General features: G+C 42.6%; 1 protein-coding gene across 1 annotated transcript in view; it reads left to right on the top strand.

Annotated features, from left to right (window-relative positions):
• dlgap1b (discs, large (Drosophila) homolog-associated protein 1b) overlaps window positions 1-17627 on the top strand; it is a 103320-nt gene that overhangs the window by 33664 nt on the left and 52029 nt on the right. The window contains exon 3 of the mRNA XM_030756268.1: window positions 3290-3320. The gene's annotated coding sequence lies outside the window, so the exon portion shown is untranslated. The remainder of the gene's footprint in view (window positions 1-3289; window positions 3321-17627) is intronic.

Consider the following 17627-nt stretch of genomic DNA (forward strand, 5'->3'; position numbering starts at 1 on the left):
TCTGCACAGCAGATATAACCTTTTAGTGCATCCTTAGTGGAAACACATCTGTCAAGATTGACAGCCTACCATCAGTGACAGCAAAAACAAGTGAAAGAGACACAGCACAGAGTGGCTGTGGGATGAATGGCAGGAAAAAGGGGGGTGATGGAATGTTGCATAGATGAGATGAATGGACAAGATGGAGAACAGGTTTCACTGGGGCTGCTGGATGGAAGTGGGATTTTTTTTTTTTTTTTGTTTGTGTAATGATAAGTTGTGGTGGTGGTGAGATAAACATACAAAAAAGTGTGTGAAAATGCTTAATAGTGGGTAAAAGTGCTGAACGTGTTTACTCTGCCAGCATAAGCACTCGAGCAATGTGGTTTAGACAACAAACAGACAGAAGGCCAAAGGATTTCAAAGGAGAAAAAAATAAAAATGTTAATCCTAGCATTAGGATTAACAGCCTCACCTGATCATAATCATTTTTTTCACTTCATGTTGTGATCCATCCTGCTAATGAATGTGATTTTTTTGTACTTAAACAAGCACAAACATATAACATCAAATACAGACAAAGGTCTGATGTAGTCCCAGCTGGTGTGTCCCATGCATTATAACAAAGTCCCAGTTCTAAGGATCTTATTTCCAAGCTGTCAAAACTGTAGCAGTAGCCAGAAAGTGCTTAAGTTTGTGTGGTGCACACAAAACATCATACATCAGCCAATATTCAACAGAGTACTTGTTTTATCATCTAAGACTCCTGTTCATAAACTCCAGACTTGTTCTAATAATTGTTTTCAGTTAATTTTGTCATTAAAATGACCATATTAATATAAATGCACGTGTAGTGTTTTGTTGAAGCTGTTAGATTATGTGTATAAAATTTTTGCATTCTGTGTTCAGCAGACATCCTAAACAGTCAGTCAGTATGCAGTCAATGGATACAATGCAGTTCATAATAGCAAATATCTTGTTTTTAAAATTATATTTATTTATCAAGATATGTCTTGAACATGATTGCCATGATTAACTTAATGGATTGGACAGGAAAAAACACAAGCCATGACATCTATGGCATAGATCAGGGCAAAATGTATGAACTATGGATGAATGTGTGGAACGATTACTAAAGCTTTGGGTTGAGGACATTGCGAGAGAATACAGTTCTCTGGACTGATGAGTCAAAGACTGACCTCTTTGTATAGAACTCCAAGCAACATATTCTGAGGACACGACTTAGTCCTAGCTAATAGCCATTGACATCACTGTAGTGAAGCATGGTGGTGGTAGCATCATGCTATGGGGCTTGCTTCTAAGCAGCAGGGACAGGGACCCCAGTCAGAAGTGAAGAAAGGATAAGTGCAGCCAACAAAATGACTGGAAGCCAAGCTGGAGGTGGCAGAGTTGAAGATGTTAAGGTTTTCATCGGGAGTGGCCAGGATTAGAAATGAGTATATCAGAGGGACAGCACAGGTTGAGCAGTTTTGGAGACAACGTTAGAGAGGCAAAGCTGAGATGGTTTGGACATGTGCAGAAGAGGGATAGTAGATATATTGGACAAAGGATGTTGAAGCTGCCAGGCAGGAGGAAAAGAGGAAGAGCAGAGAGAAGATTCATGGATGTAGTGAAGGAGGACCCAGATCTAAACTTCACAGAAAATCTGTGGAGAGACCTGAAATTAGACACTTCTGATACAATCTGACATGAGCTTGAGGGAATGTGCCAAGAAGAATGGGATAAAAGGTGTGCAACGTTTATAGAGACTTACCTGAGAAGACCTGAATCCACAACTGTAAAATAGGGTTCAGAATGAGAGATTTCAGTATTTGATTTTGATTAAAACATCACAAAATTTCTAAAGACATGTTATCACTTTGGCATCACGGGTTACTGAATGTAGACTGATGGGAAACAATGCAAATTTTGCTAATGTAATGAAATGTCTTTTTTCAGGAGCATTTTTCCCCAGTATAAAAAGTATGTTTATAATATTACTGCAGCTGAATTACATTACAAACAGTCCATCATCACTGAGTGGTTAATACAGAATCATACATGGGATGACATTTTTGGCTCAGCTCTTGTACACAAGCCAACCATGAACCCTAAGGCCTGGGGCCACTGCCAAAAAGCTGGATTTACAGCAAGCCCAGCTTACCATTTGAAAACATATCATTGTACTGGCATGGGTCATCACATGAGGCTATTTGAAAAGAAGTAATGTTCTTTACCAACAGACTCTAAGCCAAGGTATTGTGAATCCCAGGGAAGCCTGGAAAGGAAGTCAAGGATACTATAGCTAGAGGCACAAATGGGTCAATAGCCGAGGCTATATCTAAGAATTCCTGCTGTGCAGCTTCACTCCTTAATTTCACAATTTGAAAAAAATGCAAAAATCTTGATGTTATCCTGTGGAAACGGCACATTTGTTTTCTAGCATCAAGAGGCTTTCTTAGAGTGTGTTTGTGGAGATTAGGTAGCAAATGAGTGCATAATTAGACGAAGTAAATCTTGGCCAGTGGGAGGAGAGCCATGGCACTGAAACTAGCAATCACAGCACAACAGAATGGACACCTGGGGTTGGGAATAGGGAGAAGATATAAGAAGAATCATCAAATAATTGGGAGAGGTTGTAGGTAAGGCAATGAGCAGGGAGAATGCTTTGGAGTAAATGACTGGACATCCAGATGGATATTTCATACACCACTGACAGTGTGGAAATGAGACATTTTTCTCATGCCACATTCACTCAAATGTGCTGGGTAGTATGTGCTCGTCAATGATACTCAAAGAGAAACAGAAAACAGCAGAGAATGAGATAATCTACTTGAGTCTCATTAGAAGTAGCACATTTGTTCAGCTGGGGGGCTTCAGTGCAGTGTTGTGATTAATTTATTTTTTCTTCCATAGCAATAGATAATAGTTGAGACTAAGTGTAAGAAATCAGTAGTAAACGATTTAAATGGTAACATTGTAAGCATAATAAATTAGATGTACAAGCCTATTGAGTAAAAATAGAGTGCAGTGATTTGCAATTCATTAGACAACAAATGAAAATGAAAATAGAACAAAGATAGCATATCAAATGTTGAAACTGAGAAATGTTATTGTTTTTAATTGCATTGTTTTTGTCTACATTTTAAACAGCATCCCAACTTTTCTTCGTTTTATGTGTTTTATGATTCAAGTATTAATAAGGCCCTAATGTATTGTAAAATACACACCTAGGAACTGGCTTAAAAACCTCAATTTTTGTGTTTCATAATAAGACATATTCAAACATTATACTTTTTCTTTCCTGCAGAAATTGCTCTTCCCATGATAACATCTGAAATGTAAGTGATGTTATTTAATGTGTTCGTTTGTTGCCATAGTATACAGTACCAGTGGGTTGGAGGCTGTTATCTGTGTGTACCTGAGCAAATTATGAAAGCTAATTTAACTTGCACAATGAACTGCACATTTCACAGTTCATTTAGCTGTTCATAACAGACTCAACTGCAAAGCATTATCAGCACTTAATGTTTTGTTTCTAATAAAAACACTTGAGAATAAAGGGCCAACTTAAGAAATAATTTTATACATGCGCTCTGAGCTCACTGTTAAAAGGAAGTAAAAGGGAAAAAATCAGTGACTTGATCTTATTAGTTGATGGGATTTAAATTATATTACAGTCCAGGTATCTGTGAAACTAGATAGTATTTAACCTTGTACTTGAAACAAAATATTGTAGTTTGCCTCAAGTGCAGAAGTAGTAGATAACTTTTCAAAATTTGCAAGTCACTTACTTGTATTGAAACTTTTTTTTAATGGAAAAGAACATTGTGAGCAGAACAGAATATTCTGAACACTGCTGAATGCATCTCACTGAAGCAAGTAAAGAGGTGACCCTGAAAAATCCCCAATTTGTGTGAAGTCAGACTCTTGTTTCCAGAAGGGAGGTTTATGTATGCGCAAATATTGATTAAGATGACCCTAAATGCACAAGTAACATGTGAAGTATTAAAATTGGGAGTTATTTTGATTTTAGGATGTTGGCTTGAATAATTCTGTCAAAGAGGAATTAATTAAGGTCAGAAAAGAGCATGCATCAGGAAAACAACTCTGTGCTACAATAGTTTGGTAGTGGGTGACTTTGTCAGATTTCTCTATCGCTTTCTATTTTTCTGTTCTTTTCTAATACCTTCTTATTGACCATAGATATTACTGGACATCTATACCAAGTGGGGTGGTAGTGCTGACTGTGTGCGTGCGTTGGTGTGTGTATTGGGGCTAGATTCGTCTGTTAATTTACTATTGTGCACTGTATTTTAGTAATCATTTTTATCACTCATATTTTTATTATTTTATTATTTATTGTCTGAGGCACCTAGAAAAGGAATGCATTTTAAATTTCGTTGTGCAACTTCTGTGTACAATGACAATAAAGATTCTGATTATGATTCTGATTATGAAGTGACATATGATGGTGACCGCTAGCTAATTTGGCTGCCAACTGCTGCGTCTTTGGTGGAATTTGGTTGGGTTGGGTTGAGAGGAGACTCATTTTTGGTGACATGAGCCTTGTAGATGCTATTTAGTTGGGGATTTACATGCCCTCTCCGTGTCGCCAGGTTTTGATGCGAGGTCACATGCTAACTGTCAGTGCACAGCACTCACCTGGTCTGACACCTGCTCTCTGTGGAGGCAGCATGTTTGGTAGAGGATCAAATCTCCACAGCTTGCAGGAAGAGCTGGAACAATGCCTTCTAGCCTCTGTGTGAGTGTGTCCAGCATGTTTATCCACTGGGTAGTATCTGTTTTTGCAACTGCTTGCCTTGTGTATATATGTGACCCATTGCATTTGCATCCACCAGCACTCAAACGAATAGGCAGTGGGTTAGACTCCCCACCCCCACCCTTCAGCCCGCATCCTCCCCTCTTGCTCAGTTGGATCTCACTCCCAGATCTGTCAAGTGTCTCCTGGATGTGACATGCCACCCACAGTAAGGGAGAGACACAAATCACCAAGCTTTTTTCTCTAAGATTTTTAGAGGTACTGTAAAGGCAGGGTTCTGACACTTTCAGTTAATGAGTAATTAAATCTCATAGGCAGGTTAATGTGTATTACAATTGAATTAGTTAATTTTTCACCTGCCACCACCTTGCATTGCTTCTAGTGGCGGCATGGAGTTACTTGCTCAGTAATAAGAACATATTGACATCCCAAAGCCTGCTTACAGCCTCAACATCTTTTTTCCTTCGTAAGGTTTGATGCATTAATGGCAAAGACGTAAAGTTGCGGTCATGGTAGTTCAGCATCTAGCTAGCTACAGAAGAGGAGAGAGCATAAACTAGTAATGTTTTTCAAGTAGCAGGTAATTTCAAATGCAACTTTTCAAACAGCTCAACAAATATAAGCAAACACACAAACTGTTCCTGTGTAGTTTGTCCTAAAATATGTCTGTGAGCTAAATGTACAATAGCTATATTTCACAGCGAGAGAGAAAACATTCATGTGTGACAGTGATGGATGGAGAAAGATGTAAGAAACGGGGAAAGGAGAGGAAGATTAGAGCCTTAATGGCTGTTCAGCAAGTGATATTTTATAGACTGGAAATTAAAAACTTACATGAAATATTCTAATTAATTTAAAAAATTTTAAATCAGACATTGGATCTATACATGATGTGTTGCTGAATTATGTTTTTGTGAAACTATTTGCAAAACAAACTATACTGGTATGCTTATTTATTCAAAAGTTGCAGGATTAACTGTTTAATATGCAGTGTTGCACTATGCTGGGCTAGTTACATCTAAGGTACTGTTACTAGGTTACATCAAGGTTAGCAGTTATCAGTTTATATTTAAGGTGATCATGCTGATTAGATTCACTCAACTGAATGAATCTAATACTAGGTTTGTAGTGTCTAGGGCTTGGGAATCAGCCATGTAGCTCGTGAAACATCTACTTGTATCTTGTTGAATTCAGATGGCTAAATCCCCAAAGAGTAGCAACACAGGTCAGCTGATCACAGCCTGTACACATAGAAAGATCTACTGGAGCTCACAAAACAAGTTATTATGTGACTTATTTCTAAGTAATTCTTTTCCCCATGATGCACTGCTACACTCGATCTTAGGGTTCCCCCATCGGCCAAATCCCACTTTAACCCCTGTGTCCCCTGTGTAATCTCATCAAAAGGCCTCAGTCAGCTGCCAGCCCATTATGGAAAGTGTTTCCCAAAAAGTACAGATGGTAAAATCAATGCTTTTTCAGTTGTTTGGGGTCTCTCCCCCCTTCCCCAGCATGCTTTAAGGTGTTTAAGTTATTTCATTAGCGAATTATAATATTTGCACATCAGAAATCATTGTTTGGCATGAGACCTCATTGGTATTACCTTTTTTTTCAATCATATACAATAAAATTTTCAAATAAATATATTAGGTATTCAAATTATATTAGCTAAAATCATATTAACACATAGCTGTGTGCACTTTGTCAGCTTTGTTTTCTGACATACAATTAACTGTAGAGTCAGTTGCTTGAAATCACCTGACACTGCATGCCTCTGGCAGTACTGTGATGCTAATCTTGTCTGGCAGTAGCAAGCAACTATACTGTGCATACTGTACAATCAAAGTGCATGCACATACCCTGATTTTTACTGCAGCAAATGTGGGTCTGTATGTCTTTTCAAACATGAATGCTTTCACAATATGAACGCTCTAGAAGTCACACGCCATGCGGCATAACGGTGATAGAAAAACCAGAAGGCAGCCTAATATACCCGATGTTTAATGTTTAGTTTAATTGTCCTTATTCAGTTTATGTGTTACTCACAAGCTACTGCATTACTGGAAATAGCAGCTGCAATGAAGCAGCGTTCAGCTACAAGTATATTACCACAGCAAAAATGCCACAAGGAGGGAAAAAGTTGCAAGCCTTACATTAACATCAGCAGCATTAGCAACTTTTTCACATGTGGGTCATGCATGCGGTTGATGGATGACATTCAAAGTGTTATGTAGCACATGCACACAGATGCACACATCCTGACTCTCCATGTTTCGATTTAGCTTTCACCATCCTCACTACGCCACTTCCACATAGTCCAGAATTAGGTGCTCCAGATTTCATAGCTCTTAAGAGACAATAAAATAACAAACATTATACATACAGAATACTGTAGCACAGGCTATTTTGTGTGAGCACATTTCTATCTATGCTCACACAGAATAGCACAGACTATACTTTTTACCTTCTGCTTTATGAGTTTGTGCATTGGCAGGCTCAGAATAGCTTTTTGAATATTACGGCATCCCACTTTGAGAGGAATTGTTGCAAAATGCAAATTAAGCAGAATGATTGAAGCGCTTCATTTGCATGCAATAGAAATATATAAATAAACTATTTGTTTTTTGTCATTGTAGTATAAAAATTTTAAACAAAAATGAAATATTTTGGGATTTGATTCATTTGACATTTTACATTACATTATATTTTTTCAGGAAAAAAAATGAATAGGTCAGAACTGTTTTGGTCACCATTTAAAAAAAAAAAAAATCTTTATTTAAATGTAGATGAGAAGGGGTTCACACATTTTTCACAATTTCCCTGCATACCCTGGGGATACATGAAGATATGGAGCACAAGAAATGGTAACTCCTGTTGCTGTCCGTGTGTACGATCCCAAAGCGGTTGGTAAATATGAGTTGTCATTAGCTGGGCTGAAAACACATTGTTTTCCACCAGAAAATCCATTTGTTTCCATGGCGATGCTGTCCTCCCTTGTCCAATTTCCTTGACTGCTTTTTATGGATAGCTTTATTGAACTTTATTAAAAAAAAAGGTATTGAGAGAGGGAGGAGAAAGAAAATAGTAATTTGTCACACTAATATATTATCAAGGTTTGTGAAGGTGGATAATTTGGAACAGGTCAAAATGACCTTTTTATTTTTATAGCCTTATTATCTTCTAAAATTGGTTTGGGGCAACAGAGATACATCCATAATCAGTTCTTGTTTGTGCATCTCTCTTGTTGCCTTTTGTTAAGTCTAGTCTTTATATTTAATTAAAATCATGAAAATGAATGCAAGCACAGAAATAGAAAATCCTTAATTACTATATTTAATGTTCCACATTGAAGATTTAGAAGCTAACCAAAATAGCCTGTTTTATATTGGTTTATTAAGTTAATGTTAATAAATAATAAATAATGTTAATAAATGGTGACATTTTAAGTGATCTGTAATATGTTTCATCTGTAATGTTATCTTTACTGACACCTTTGTCCAATGTTTAGGGCAGCTTCACTGATATAATGTAGCCTATTGGGTGTTTCATAAATTTCCATTGCTGGTGTATAAGTCTGTTGGGTTTTTTGGCTTATATACTGTGTATATTCAAACAATTTATGATTGGGTAAAAACTTTCAGCTGGTTTTTATCAGGCTTGCCGCGCTTTTTCACTTTGCTTATGTATGTCTTCATTGTACCACTGTATATAGTCAGATGACAAAAACATTAACAACAGAATGATATATTGTCACGTCCACAGAACGAAAAGACACAAGGAGGGTGAGCGTTAACAGGTTTATTAACAATAGAATGTGCGAAGGGAAGTGAGCAGGGGCGAGAGTTGTTGAGGGAGAGGAGAGGCTGCCTCCGACGAGGAATACGAGTGACGGTGGTCCCAAGGGTCCGCAGGAGCGGGGGGGCAAGACGGTGGCGGCGATGGAGCGCGGGCAGGAATCCACAGCTGACCTGAGGCGAGAGACGAGGAGTTAGATAAGACAATTGGAACAGGTAAGTCATTAGCCTGATACTGAGCCGACACTGACTGTAACTCTGTCAATGATCCAGCAATGAGTCAAGGTCTGCTGTCATCTTAAGAAGGCTGTGCTGATTGCCTCAATGGAGAACAGGTGTGGAGCAGCTCCATGGAGGGACCGCCCTCACAGGGCATGACAGTACCCCCTCCTCAACGGGAGCCTCCTGGCGACCTGAACTTGTCTGGATGCCGCCGGCGGTACTCCTGCACTAGGCGTTTGTCCAGCATGTTCGTTTGGGACACCCAGGAGCGCTCCTCCGGCCCATAGCCCTCCCAGTCCACCAAATACTGATAACCACGGCCGCGGCGGCGCGCATCCAGGATGCGGTTGATGGTGTAGGCCGGATGGCCGTCGATGATGCGCACCGGAGGAGGAGAGGCTGCCGGCGGGCACAGAGGGCTGGTAGAGACAGGTTTCACTTGGGACACATGAAAGACGTTATGAATACGCATGTTGCGAGGGAGGTTAAGCCGGACCGAGACAGGATTGACAAGGGAGTGTATTTCAAATGGACCAATGAATGTAGGGGCGAGTTTCTTAGATTCAGCCCGAATAGGCACGTGTCTGGTTGAGAGCCATACCTTCTGGCCAGGTTGATAGGCTGGCGCCGGGGTCCGATGTCGGTCTGCCACTCGCTTGTTTTGGTCCTTGGTGCGCTGTAAGGCCAACCGGGCCGCCCGCCACACACGGCGACAGCGGCGGAGGTGGTGTCGGACGGAAGGAACCTGGAGATCCCTCTCGATGGTGGGCAAGAGGGGAGGTTGGAAACCCAAGGAGGCCTCGAAAGGTGACATGCCTGTGGCGCTGGACGAGAGGGAGTTGTGGGCGTATTCGATCCACGCCAAATGGGAGCTCCAGGTGGCCTGGTTGGTGGAGGCCACACAGCGTAGCGCTGCCTCGAGTTCTTGGTTGGTACGCTCTGTCTGACCATTAGTCTGAGGATGATAACCTGAAGACAGGCTCACCTGGGCTCCGAGCGACTTGCAAAACTCCCTCCATACTCGAGACGTGAATTGGGGCCCTCGATCGGATACGATGTCTTCAGGAATGCCGTGCAGGCGGAAGACATGATCAGTAAGCAGTTGGGATGTTTCCAGGGCTGAGGGGAGCTTGGAGAGTGCAATGAAATGAGCAGCTTTAGAAAAACGGTCCACAATGGTAAGGATGACAGTCTTACCCTCAGAGGGAGGAAGGCCGGTGATGAAGTCCAGAGAAATATGTGACCAGGGCCGCTTGGGGGTCGGCAGGGGCCGGAGGAGACCAGCGGGTGAGGAGGTCGATGGCTTATTTTGAGCGCAGGTACTGCAAGCAGCCACATACTCCCGGACATCCTTAATCAGCGAGGGCCACCAGAAATACCGTTGGAGGAAGGTGACGGTTCGGTGAGCCCCTGGGTGACAGGTAAACCTAGCGGTGTGGCCCCACTGTAGAACCTGGGCCCGAACCTGGGAGGGCACGTAGAGGCGGGTAGGAGGGCCGGTACCGGGGTCCGGTTCAGTCCGGAGGGCCGTCTGGATTGCCGACTCGATCTCCCAGGTGATAGAGCCTATGACACAGGAAGGTGGGAGTATGTAGTCCGTCTGGGAGAAGTGGTCCGGGGAGGCATACTGACGAGAGAGGGCGTCTGGTTTCACGTTCCGGGACCCGGGTCTGTAAGAGATGGTGAAATTGAATCGGGTAAAGAACAGGGCCCACCTGGCTTGCCGGGGGTTGAGTCGCTTGGCCGATCGGAGATAAACCAGATTTTTGTGGTCCGTCCACACCAGAAATGGATGTGTAGCGCCCTCCAACCAGTGTCTCCACTCCTCGAGTGCCAGCTTGATGGCCAACAGCTCGCGGTCCCCGACGTCATAGTTGCTCTCGGCGGGGGAGAGTCGACGAGAGAAAAAGGCGCACGGCTGAAGGGTACCTGCTGCCTGTTGAGAGAGGACGGCCCCTACTCCCACATCGGAGGCGTCCACCTCCACGATGAAGGGTTGTGACAGGTCGGGTTGGAGCAAGACTGGGGCGGTGGTAAAACGGTCCTTCAGGAGCTGGAAGGCCTCAGCCGCGGCAGACGTCCACCTGAAAGGGGTTTTCGGAGAGGTAAGAGAGGTTAATGGCAGGGTGATCCGACTGTAATCCCTGATGAAGCGTCTGTAAAAGTTGGCAAAGCCCAGGAAACGTTGCAGCTGTTTGCGATCAGCGGGTGTTGGCCATTCCAACACGGCCTTGACTTTGACAGGATCCGCCCTCACCCGCCCCTTCTCAATGACATAGCCCAGGAAAGAGGTGGTGTCAACATGGAACTCACACTTCTCCCCCTTCACGAACAGGCGGTTCTCCAATAACCGCGGCAGCACCTGCCGCACATGTGTCTGATGTTCCTGTAACGAGGAGGAGAATATGAGGATGTCATCGAGGTACACAAAGACAAAATGATTAATGAAATCCCTGAGTACGTCATTAATGAGGGCCTGGAACACTGCGGGGGCGTTGGTCAGTCCGAATGGCATGACCAGATACTCAAAATGACCGAGGTGTGTATTAAACGCTGTTTTCCATTCGTCTCCCTTGCGGATTCTAACGAGGTGGTAAGCGTTGCGGAGGTCCAGTTTCGAAAAGATGGTGGCTCCTTGTAGTAGCTCGAACGCGGAGGTGAGTAAAGGAAGTGGGTACTTGTTCCGGATGGTGATGGCGTTGAGGCCCCGGTAGTCGATGCATGGGCGGAGAGACTTATCCCTCTTGGCAACGAAAAAGAATCCGGCCCCCAAGGGAGACGTGGAGGGCCGGATGAGACCAGCTGCCCTGGCCTCAGTGACGTACTTTTCCATAGCGTCTCGTTCCGGTTTGGAAAGGCTGTACAGGCGGCTGGAGGGATAGGGAGCTCCCGGGCGGATGTCGATGGCGCAGTCGTAGGGGCGATGAGGCGGCAAGGAGACAGCGTGATCTCTGCTGAACACTTCAGCGAGGTCGTGGTATATCTTGGGCACTCCGGAGAGGTCGGGTGGCGTGTTGTCCTTGGGAGATGCTGCGGGCGGGACGGAGGGAGTAGCGGCCTTAAGGCATCGCAGGTGACACTGCTCGCTCCATCCAGAGATGCTCCGAGTGGTCCAATTTATGTGTGGATTGTGTCGTTGAAGCCAAGGAAAGCCGAGAACGATGGGTGTCTGGGGAGACTCGAAAAGGTAAAATGAGATTAGTTCAGAGTGGTTACCTGAGAGAGTGAGCGAGATGGGGTCAGTCCGGTGGGTAATTGTGGAAAGTTTGGCGCCATCTAGGCCAACCACCTGAAGCGGCTGAGGAAGCGGGACGAAGGGAATACCATACTGGTGAGCGAGAGCACGGTCCAAAAGATTTTGCTCAGCCCCTGAGTCCACTAAGGCGAGCGCCGGATGACTCTCGGGAGGAAGGTTAATTTTTGCCTGGATGGTTAACCTGGGTTGGGAGGGACTAGCATTGACCGCGCCCGTCAGTATCCCCACCATTACCGACGGGCGGCCCCTTTTGGCCGAGTCGGGCAGGAATTAATGAAATGCCCTTTTAGTCCACAATAAAGACACTCACCGCTCGCCATCCTCCGGCGGCGCTCCGCTGCTGACAGCCGAGAGTGACCGAGCTGCATGGGCTGCTCCACCAGGCCAACAGGTGTCCCCGCAACCTCTGGTCCCTCTTCCGGGGTGTCATCCCGATCAGCCGGGGCCGTGCGACGAGAGGCCTGATGGGAATTGTAGTTTCGCAGCCCGCGCCGGGTGCTCAGGCGATCGTCCAGGCGAATACAAAGGGAGATCACAGCCCCCAGGGATGGCGGCAGGTCTCGGGTGGCGAGTTCATATTTGATTTCCTCATTTAGGCTGTTAAGAAATATACCTCTGAGCGATTTTTCTTCCCAGCCCGCCTCCGCCGCGAGGATCCGGAAGTCCACTGAAAAGTCTGCAACGCTTCTTTTCCCTTGGCGTGCATTTATGAGTTTTTGCGCGGCCGCCTCCGGACAGGAGCCCTTATCAAACACCTCTTTGAATTGAGATAGGAACTCACGGTAAGTAATTCCAGGGTCCCTCTGCAGCACCGCGTGTCCCCAGTCCAGCGCCCGTCCCCGTAGTAATCCGAGAATGAAGCCGATCTTGGTGCCGTCTGAGGCAAATGCGGTCCGCTGCTGTTGGAAAACAAAAAGGCATTGGGTGAGAAAACCCCCACATTTTCCCAGGTCCCCATGGAAAGGCTCCGGAGTCGGAAGGGCTCTTTCGATCGGTCCGGCTGGTCCCGGGAGGTCTCCCGGCGGCAGCGGGGGCTGTGGTGGAGCCGAAAAGAGGGGAGCGGAGGGCGTTCGTGATGCGGTGGCCTCCAGCATACCTTTCAGCTCCGCGAGCTGCTGCGTGGTGGCGCCCAGCTGGCTGGAAACCAGCCGCAGCATGTGCTCATGCCGCTGGAGAGTCTCCTCCTGTAGAGCCATGGTCCGATCCAGGGGGCTGGCGGTCGACGCGTCAGTTTGTGGCTGGATCATTCTGTCACGTCCACAGAACGAAAAGACACAAGGAGGGTGAGCGTTAACAGGTTTATTAACAATAGAATGTGCGAAGGGAAGTGAGCAGGGGCGAGAGTTGTTGAGGGAGAGGAGAGGCTGCCTCCGACGAGGAATACGAGTGACGGTGGTCCCAAGGGTCCGCAGGAGCGGGGGGGCAAGACGGTGGCGGCGATGGAGCGCGGGCAGGAATCCACAGCTGACCTGAGGCGAGAGACGAGGAGTTAGATAAGACAATTGGAACAGGTAAGTCATTAGCCTGATACTGAGCCGACACTGACTGTAACTCTGTCAATGATCCAGCAATGAGTCGAGGTCTGCTGTCATCTTAAGAAGGCTGTGCTGATTGCCTCAATGGAGAACAGGTGTGGAGCAGCTCCATGGAGGGACCGCCCTCACAGGGCATGACATAGATAGAGAAAGAGAAACAAAACCTAACCTATGAACAATCAGGTTGATGTTTATGTGGAATACCATAATGTTGATGCAGCTGGTGATAATCACCAAAAAAATGTACGTGTTTAGCCTGTAATTTTAAAAGTGACACTTAAGGGACATAGTACATGTATTGATTTCTTTGGTCAAATTTAAGATCCCAATTATAATACACATACAATCTAAATTACCCACAGGTTGATCATTTAACTGCTGCCTTCATAGTAATTCATTTATATTTTAATTATATAGATTAACAATATCAACAGAGCATTTAAAATGAAAATAAAATTTTACATAAAATTAGGCACTACTTGCTGTAAGGTTCATGCAGTCCTAATGTTCGTCAAAAACATCTTCAGCTTTACCAGAACGAATTTTTAAGCAATATTGTTAAGCAATATGTCTGTAATATTTAAGGACTTTATGTCTATTTCTTCCTTCCTTGTTTAGTGGTGACTTGAACAAAATTCCATCGTCAATACAAATTTTGGTGACCATTAAGTTACGTACGGGTAACGTATGTTGAACATGACACGTGTAACAAACACAAACAGAGGATGTAACATCTCATTCACAGGGGGATGATGAACTTAACATAATATATATATCAAAAGAATTGGGATTCATAATAAATCTTTTTAAAGCATATAGATGTTAATAATTGTGTGATAATGTTTGTGCAAAGTTTCATCCACCTGTTAAGGAGGAGATTGGGGACACAGACATATATACATACATAATGCTACAATCATTATAGTAAGATATTTAATCCCCTATCTATCCAGTAGATGGGGCATATCTTACATACAGCAAGATAAAGAGAAATATTTAGTTTGACAGGGTTTTTTGGTGTTCTCTGTGCGATTACAGATCACGACTGCCTTACACAAATGATTTTATCAAATCTGCAAATGTACCCTTTAAAAAGAAAGTTAAATATAGATGCTCCCATCTTTGTCCTTTATTCTCACAGTCTACCCATGATAGATTCAACCTGAAGCCATACAATTACAATCTCATCGGCGTCATGGCCTTTTGTTATGGGGTCAAAGCAGTATCAGACCAAAGGCTTGTTGAATGATATTGGAGTCTTAGATTGTTTCTGTTCAAAAGGTTTTCTGGCTAAAATTCACTTAGGGTAATAATAAAAATTGCAGTTGCAGTTCATCAACATATTATTGCACAGTATGAATGCAGATTTATAGTCAGATTATATAAAATACACTGTTTGATGAATGAAGACATTGAGAAACTCGTCACTTAGACACAAACCATTGAGATATACATGTTCTACCAGTAAAATGCACACAATTCTATAGTGCAGTTCTCTTTTATTAAAGCACATTTTTTATGTTGTAGTATTTCCGTGGGTTATTCCAGATAATATGTTGCACAAAATCATGAGTCTGCTGATTGTTTTTGTCATCACTATATTTAATTGTTTTAGTCCATGTCATTTTTTTTTTTTTTTTGAGTGGCTTCATAGTGTAGTGTTTAAACCTTTGCCTAACAAGCAAAAGATCCCAATTTGACCCCGGGTGGATCAAAAAACAGCCCTGCCAAATCAAAACATGTGGAGCTACCCACTTTGGTGACACCTTGTGAATAAGGGAGTGGCTGATAGTAGCTTTATACCTTTTTTATAGTGATAATTTTATCAACAGCAGCTTGTCATGTCCATAGGCCCTCATTTTCTGATGGTCTTGCAACATGCATCATACACGCCAGTATGCACTTGCTGCTGACTTTGAACTCTTATATCACTAAATTATTTATCCTTAAAAATTGAAATATTGTGTTTTTCAGAGCTGGCAGCTTTTATAATCTTTTACCCATAACATTAAAGTGCCTCCATAATCCTAATCAAGAAGTTACTTTTTAGGTTTGGTACCCTAATTGAATTTGGAAACAAATGTAAAATTCCAGTTGAAATTTTTAATCCATTCCTGACATGGTTGAATTAAACCTGAATGAGCATACTGGAAATTACACATCAAAGAATTACACAGAAATGCACTCTCTCAATTCCCGCTCACTGACATAACATTAAAATGACCTTTGAATCTTTCAGTCAGTGCATCTTTGTGTTGTTGAATTTCTTTGAACATGTTCCAATGACAGCTCTGCCTGACACCAACAACACCAGGCTTTTCCTAAACTTAATGCATTTGTTAATTTGTTTACCTTCATCAAATAGACTTCATCACCAGATGAATTTGTCTCTGGTGGGTCCTGAGCTATAACTCAACACAGTCACTCCATTTGTCAGAGGGAGCCCTGACAGTCAGCCTAATTAGTTTGGTTGTGACAAAGGAGCTGTCTTGTGGAAACCAGGAACATCAATTCATCCATGAAGGCATGCAGCTTTATAATGCAGCCAATACAGTGAGAGGAAAGATGCTTATTAGGCATCAGGTGAAAATGCCTCAGTTACAAGGTAAAAAATCTGGGGTTTTTTTGTTTGTTTTTTTGTTTTTTGTTTGTTTTGTTTGTTTGTTTTTTTTTTTGGGGGGGGGGTAGATTTAAAGCTGGGCCATAAATATGTGTTTATTTGTCAGGTTATTTAAAATGTTGTGATAAGATGTCAGGAACATATTTCATTCCTAACTGTTTTGAATAAAGCCTGCAAACAAACACAAATTATACTGGAAGCATGTTGCATAAGTTGTCATTTATTTTTCTGGTAAAGATATAGTATCTTCCTTGATGTAACATTTTTGTATAAAGCTTTCTGTGTTAGAAATAAGATAGCTTGCTGAAAGGATTCTGTTTCTGGCAATTTACTTTTTTGTATGCAATATAATGTCTGATATTGCTTATGTTGACATGCATTTATTGGAGAATATCACATAAAAAAGAGGCAGTCATGTGCAATTTTGGTTCAGAATGTTGTCTTGCTGCAGCCAGTGAGAGCAGTCATTCAAGACAGTCATTTATCATTTAAGAGCCATTTTAACAGCAAGACATTAAAGTTAGTGGTACCCAGCCTCTCCTGGCATTCCTAAAAGCCACTTTTACATAATCCGGAAACGCTGTAAAATTACCATTTTCCTCAACTTTTTTTTTCTGGCCCCCAGCTGTCTTAAAAATGTTCTACATCATCATTCTCTGTGGGACTTTTTCTTTAAAGAAACTGTTTCACACATTCAGGATGAGAATATCCTTTCTGTCACTGTTGTGTTTCACTGCCAGCTGCAGCTTTCCCATGGGTGTGTTTCAAGTACATTTAAAAATGTGGGTGAGTTTGTTGAAGTTGTTAGTGCGTGTCTAAAGTGGCTTGACAGAATATCTCAATATTGTATTTGTGTCTGTGGGAAGGTAGAGAATTTAGTACTTTTTTAAATACAGGCAGCATTTACAGGCACCATTCCATTATTGATTCTTCCACTCAGAAAAGCACAAGGCTAATTATCTTGTTCATTCTTGGTCTCAGTTCTCTTTTTTCTTTTACTGTTTAATAGATTACTTCATAGGAAAAAATTGATCCTGAAGGAAATTAGGGTGATGGAGTATTCTAATAGTTATTTATATCTGATAGAATTAGATATCAATTACTTTTTATATATTTTATTTATCAAGTTTTGTTTTTCCACCACAAATGCAAACACAAACAGCCAAACAAGCTGTGCAACTGCCCTATCAGTATTGACATTAATAAAAAAATATGGAGGACAGGGCATAGACCAAAATATACAAACAAGTTGTGACTGTTTTTTGTCTCACAATCCCTTAGTCCACATACTAAGGGGTTGTGAGACAAAATACAGTCACAACTTATGGGAGATGATATGACATTGTTGGAGAACAGCCCCCTTCTCCTGCTGAATCAACCCAGAGTATCTGATTCACACACACGTAACTCTTCCATTTGTGTATTAAATAACATTTCC

Source organism: Archocentrus centrarchus, chromosome 20 (genome assembly GCF_007364275.1).
Source record: "Archocentrus centrarchus isolate MPI-CPG fArcCen1 chromosome 20, fArcCen1, whole genome shotgun sequence".
NCBI lineage: Eukaryota > Metazoa > Chordata > Actinopteri > Cichliformes > Cichlidae > Archocentrus > Archocentrus centrarchus.